Raw genomic sequence first — 6,962 nt, 5'->3', positions numbered from 1 at the left:
TGTAAGATATGATGAATGCAGATTTAACATGTTATTTAATATCATAGATTATTAGGACAAAGTAGTAAGGGATTTTATAATCGTAAGCACTTCTTTAATCTTTTGTTAGGAGACCATGGAAGTATGACCAAGGCTCTTGTTAAGGGGGCTTGATTCCCAATACTCAAACAATAGGGATCAAATCTAAAGATGAGACCCAATTAGACTCTTCTCTGTTTAGTTTGGAAGGATCCATTGGGTTATGGTCCAACAACCTTTTGATGAGATTTAATGGTTTAATTGAGTGTATTACTTTTCTGTGTTTAGTTGTTCTTATATCTTGCTATTTACCTATATGAAAAAGGGACAAGTTATTTATCTAATTAAGAAAACATGCATTTAAGGGTGACCCATCATGGCAATAAATAATGAATGACCTTATATTGCAAATACCCGTGGAAATAATTTAGTCAAGAATTTGTTAAACCACATAAAATTCCAAAAATATTTAAATAACTACATGACATAAGAAAATCAAACACGAAATACAAAGAAACAATTGTATGATATCTCATCCAAAAAATTAACAAGTATTTACTAAACTTTCTAGAAATTCATCCATGCATCCATAATAATTTAATTACCATTAAAATTCTTACTAAAAGTTTTTGACATATTTATCTGTTCACAGAATAATCCACAAGACAAGCAATATCACATTGAAGTTCAACAAAATTCCTTGGCACTTGCAGAGATTTTGAATTAAACTTTTTAAAATATTTATCGAGTTACAATCTCATAATTTTAAACCTCGTCCCAAAAAACACCTTTTGAGAGGTCAATCCATCTATTTATTAAACTTGCAATGGCTAAAATTAGTAAATTTAGTAAAATACAAAAATTGAGAATCGTCTTAAACAAAAACGTGAGCCATGATGACTTAAGTGATCCGCTGTTTATGGGTTCACAGGTTCGCCATCATAGGTGGCCCTTTATGTGAACAACTCATTACACTTCCAGCTGTAGAGAAACTTGTGCTAGTCCATTGGAATACTCAAGTTTTCCTTAATTTCTTTGTATCATCAGATATATTTTTCTATTTTGGGCATTAGTTGCTCTAGTGTATCAATTATCCTGATCTAACCAATCATAAATTTCTGTATGTGGTCATGTTCGACTACAACTATTTCCTTGATGTTGACCTAATACTCATTGAAAATTTGCTTGAATTTTTCCAATACTTTTTCAATGAACTAAAAACCTCATATGACCTGAATGTTAATAGTTGGAGGTAAATCATCACTATGTTGATTTTATCCCATGTTCTGTAAGAAGCATACCACTCCTTTTGATTTGATTTTTCATCCCTTTAGCAAGATCTTCCGAGTATTGTGTGGCTGAATGAATTTTGGTCATAATGTTGCCTTTTAAGACGTTGTTGCCATCATCTTCCTTGTTTTGGACCTTTCGAATTTTTCTGATGAATTTGACCTAGCTTTAAAATTTAACACTATTTCTTCTCCATTGGAAGACTTCTTTGTGTGCTGCAACAATATGTAGTGTTTCTTGCTAAAAGTCAACCAATTTTTACAAAAATGTGTCTCGGATTTGCTGGTGTTTTTTGTGCTCTTCAAGTAGATCTCAGACAAAATTAGCAACACCTCTTACTTCCTTGTTGTAATGAACTTGATGTTGTAGTGATGCCAATTCCTTTCTCATATTTTCTGGCGCACATTCTCCTCTTTCCCATCTTTGTCCAAAGGATGATGTGAAATAACAACACCTGTAAATAAAAATTCTTTCATCCTGGTCTAATTTGCATCATATAGGGTTTCCTCAGAGGTGTAGAGTATACCACCATCCATAGTGAACTCCTACTTCTTGTGTCCTTTGGAAAATCGATTTTCTCCCTTGATCATAAGCAAAAGATTCCATATCTACTACTTCATCAATGGGTTGGGGAATTGGTTATTACCCCCAAAATAGTATGTTTTCAAAACTACATGAAGGGTGGAAGTGTTCCATCATGTGTTCTTGACCTTTTCCCACCATTTGGGTTTCTTTTGAAGTTTTCTCCCGTGTAGAACTTGTTTTAAAAATCCATTGTAAATCATGAATAACTTCTTAAGTACCTTGAGGCCCTTTTATATATTTGGTTGCCTTAGGATTATGTTGACGGTGATAGACCCACCAACATTAAGGGGATCTTGCCGAAAGAAGTCCCAAATAGACCTCAAACCATTTTGAGTAGGAGTCCCAGCAGTGGGTGGCAGTGTAATGCCTTGACGACGGTAGCGCGCAGAGGTAAGTAAGATAACTTTGGGTGAGAGAAAGTGTGTGACCCTGCAGAGATTCAAGTGCGATCTATGAAAGTTCTAACACATGGGGTGGGGGAATGGAAGTGTGCCCCTTAGAATCTTGTAATAGTACGCAGCTTGAAAGGAACACACAAGCGGAATGACATCACAAGTTAAAATGAAGAATAATCCACAACTTAAAGTGACATGTTAATAAAACAACACGCATCCAACAAGATTCGTACAATTGCATACAAAGTAGTTCATAAGCAAATGCATAATTTAAACAACATACATTGCTAAAGCAAACATAATAGTCCAACTACAATAACAACATATGCATGAAAACGTGCTCGCTTTTATATTATTATTATAAATGAAAGTTCCATCAATACATAAACCATTGACGACCACTAGCCACAATAGTAGAACATTACAGTCAAGAACACCTGCTCCTCCAAAGAAGTATACTCACTCTACACTATGGAGAAGCCTAGGCTCATCAGAATACTGCCAAGCATTTTCTAAGCTTAAGCCTAGCCAAAATCTTGGCTCACAAAAGCATGGTCTATGAGTTATGAGGTTCTATTTATAACAAAGGGCGGGGTGACCCTTGACATTCCCCTTTGTGACTCTTTGACTTTTCTCATGACTCTTCAACTTATTTACAAATAACTCATTACATAACATGATGACCTTTCACATTCCACTAACGACACTTGGAATTTCACTTACAACATATTTACAAATAATATTACGTTTTCCACATGTACCCATGTGAGATAAAATAGGCTAGAGACAACCTAACAAGACAAAACACTATGAATCCGAAGTTTGGGGAAATACCAACTTGGAAACCTCCACTTGATGCTTTTTGGTCACATATTGATGCCAAGCTTGGTACTGCATGATGATGTCCCAAAACTACATGATGGTGTCTTTCTGATAGGAGACTCTTGCCTTAATAACATCCCGATATATGGTCTTGGAACCTGTTTCCAACTTGATCTAAAGCATGTGCAACATGGTGTTGACCATGATGGGACCACCAATGTACTTCTACATGTTATGTGCGCACATTTCCAAGTCTTCTCTGGTGACCTCTCGTCGCAGTTGCTCCATGTACTCATTGATCTCTAGTTGGAATTGGTTATTTGGTTTAGCCTCGATGAGGGAACCGATTGATGGGATCTTGTGCGTTCTCACCATGGCATCCAAACTATTGTACACTTGTGCACATGAGGCATGCATGCTGCTAATGAATGGGGTGAGCTGCTCATTGTTCTGGATCAACATCTAGACTTTTGCTTTCTCCATGTAACAGCCCTGGTGAAAATTCCATGTAATAAAAGTTAAAAATAATAACCACGGATGATGGGACACATAATCCAAGCTGAATGTTGGGCAGGATCCTAATGATAGGGATAACTTGTGATTGGTTATGGCTAAGAAAATTGGCAAAGGAAATAGCTAAGGCTTTGGAAAGGAAAAATGATATTTTTGGCACATTTATTTATGAAAATAATGGAAATTAGGAGAAAAGGGAGGTGAAAGGTCACATGTTGCATGTGAGGAGGGAAATGAAGGAAAATAATGAAAAATGAAGAAAATAGAGGCCTCATTCATAAAAAGGCTTCTGAGGATCAGTTGGTAACCTTTTGTCAGTTTAGTTTTGGAGCTCTCTCATTATTCTCTCTCTCTCTCATACTCTTGGAGACTTAGAGTTTTCTTGGAGCACTCTTGGAGGGTGTGACATACTTGGATTCTTGGAGCAAGAAGGCATCGCGATCAACAACTACATCATGTTTTCTTGCAAGTACCGAGTTGCATGTATGTTTCCTTCATTAGTTTTGGCATGCATGGAATATGCATGTGGATTATTTGTTGTGATCTGTCATTAGCATGGAGGATGGTCGGGATTGATAGTGGATTTCCTAGTCTTTCCATTTCCTGGATAGCCATGGTGATTGTGGGTTTATTTTCATTGTTGTGATTTTGGTTGGTTTTCATGTTTCCTTAGCTTGGGTTGAGTTACTTGTCCTGGAGCCTTGGTTGGAAAAACATTATGGAGCCCTGGAACAACTTGGGTTGAGTTACTAGTCTTAGAGCCTTGATTGGACAAATGCTCTGGAGCCCTTGGTGGGTTGAGTTATTAGTATTGGAGACTTGGTTGGACAAACGCTTTGGAGCCCTGGAAGGCTTGGATAGAGATGATCTGATGATGGTTTTGTGATGTCCGACTGTTAGGTGGAATCACTGTTTGATGGATTGAGGTGGATGGCCTCTGGAAGCCCTGTATGAGTTTTGATTGGTGTGTTCTATGAGATCCCACATTCATGCTTGGAATATGGCATGAGGGTGAATGGATGAAGAGAGATTTGGCTTAGCCAATTTACGGTTGGGTGGAACGTAGAAGTCCCATCCTGGGTTTGGATTTTGCGTCATTAATGAAAGGGTATTTCTCCTTGTATTTCTATGAGAATTTTGATGGATTATATGTGGTCTATATGGATGTAATTTCATGAGTATTTTTGCTACTATGATGCTGGTTATGTATGTATTTTATGATAGTAGCCATGTGTGGATCTCCTCATGTTTTTACTTGTAGTTGAATTATCAATGTCTCTATGACCTAATGGATGGAATGTCAACTGATGTGTTGAGGCATCAATGGTTCTTAGCTATTCTAAGTTAAGTATGAGACCCCTATGCTCAGAAATGTTAATTAAACCTGTAAATTACACATTTGCAATATGTTTGACAAAATGCTTGTCATGGCTAGTAGGGCACCGGTCAAGGTCTTGAACAAGTATTTGTTTTAGTACTGTCATTTCCATGATATTTTACTGATACGAAGAGATGGTTCATTTCTAGGCAGTGACCTGGGATTTGGGCCTAAAAAAGTGGCTCAAATCCCAGAGTCCCTGGCATAGCACTAACAGTTTTGGTCTCTAGTCGCTGGAAGGCAAGCCTGTGAGAGTGACTTTGGGTTGCTAGTCACACTCATGCCTATAGAATGAGAGGGACCGAGCCTTAAATTGTCCAAAAGATGAGTGGGACCCCAAGGCAAGCTATCTAAATTATTGGATTGTTTCTTGAGGGCCCTGTAGTTGATGATTAATGTCTGTATGGTGTGTTTCCGTTAGTTCCACTTCCTTAAAGTGACTTAGGAGGTCGAATCATATCATAGTGGCCTCTCATCGCATGTTTACCTTGACTAGTCGATTGCTTGGGTAGATGTGGAACGATGGTGTTACAGAGTGGTATCAAAGTATGGTTCACCCCTCAGAATGGATGGGATATGTGTTGGTCATGCATGCATGTCAGTTGCATGTGTGTCTCTCACCCTTGCATTCCATGTGCTTTTTGCATGTGCGTGATGTTGTTCATGGTTGTAGTGATGTTGTCATGAGAAATTTGAGGTGTGATTGTGGAATGCATCATTGTGAGTGTATGCTTGGTTACTTTCTTGCATGTTTGGTTACATTCTTGTATGCTTGGTTGCATGTAACATTCTTGTAGGTTTGATTTCAAGTATTGTTCATTCATGCTTGGTCATATGTGTTTATGAATATGTGTGGATGGTTATGCATCACTTATGCATCACTTATGCATATTCATGTTTGCATGTGGTCAAGTGTATAATGACATAATGATGATGGTTTTCATGCATGAAGTCGTGGTGTGTGATGTTGTTGAGGTCATGTATTGATGACTGGACCCTAGCTAGAATGATGGTTGCATGGTCATATGCTTATGTTTTATGTTTCTATATGTTGTCATAATTATGTTATACATGTATTAGGATAATTTATTGATCTTGACAACAAGGTATCCTCCCCGGGATATACTAAGGTACATTGGTTTATCGTGATTTAGTTTAATTGACATGATACACCTTGTAGGAATAAATATCAAATGGCTAGCAAGATGGTTGACTACAAAGACTCTCCCTATGAATTCGAGGCGCAGTTTGGTGTTGGGAACTCTTCTGACTTGGTAGTGACACTGAGAAGTTTAAAGGAAGAAATAAGGAGTTGTAAGGCATATAATGATAGAATTATTGTTAAAATTGGAAACTAGGGCCAAACTCCATGTGGGTCATCTTATTAATGGAAGCTGATATTTTTCTTGGATCCCTCTCATCGAGAGGTGTAGGATTTATCTAAAGATCATCCGATTCCGATAAGGATTCACAGAGATATGAATTTATTTGTGTTATGAAACAATTCGTCAAGGTTGGCCAGCAACCAAATAAACCCCACTTGTGCTCGATGTTTTAGTATAAATAGAGGTGGCCTTCAATTCATTTCAACACACTTGGGATCTCTTCCTCTCTACTTGTCTTTGGGTTTTAGTAGGAGGAGAGATCCTAAGGGATAACGTTGTCCTAATCCAGAGGGCAGAAGCTGGAACACCCGGGAACAGCCAGGAACATCCGAAACTGCTGGAATAGCTGGGAACAGCCGGAACAGCTGGGAATTGCTGGGAACTACCGGAACTGTCAGGAACTGCCAGAATTGTTGGGAATAGTGGGAACTGCCGGGAATAGCCAGAACTGTCGGGAATAACCGGAACTGCCGGAATAGTGGGAACTGCTGGGAACAACCGGAATTGTTGGGAACAACCAGAACTGCCGGAACTACCGGAACTTCCGGGAACAGCTGGAACTGCCGAAACTGTCGG

The sequence above is a fragment of the Pinus tabuliformis genome, chromosome 5_1 (genome assembly GCF_031772625.1).
Source record: "Pinus tabuliformis cultivar Carrire ecotype Pingquan chromosome 5_1, CPIR1, whole genome shotgun sequence".
NCBI lineage: Eukaryota > Viridiplantae > Streptophyta > Pinopsida > Pinales > Pinaceae > Pinus > Pinus tabuliformis.
The sequence above is the reverse complement of the archived record's forward strand: the minus strand, read 5'-3'. Positions refer to the sequence as shown.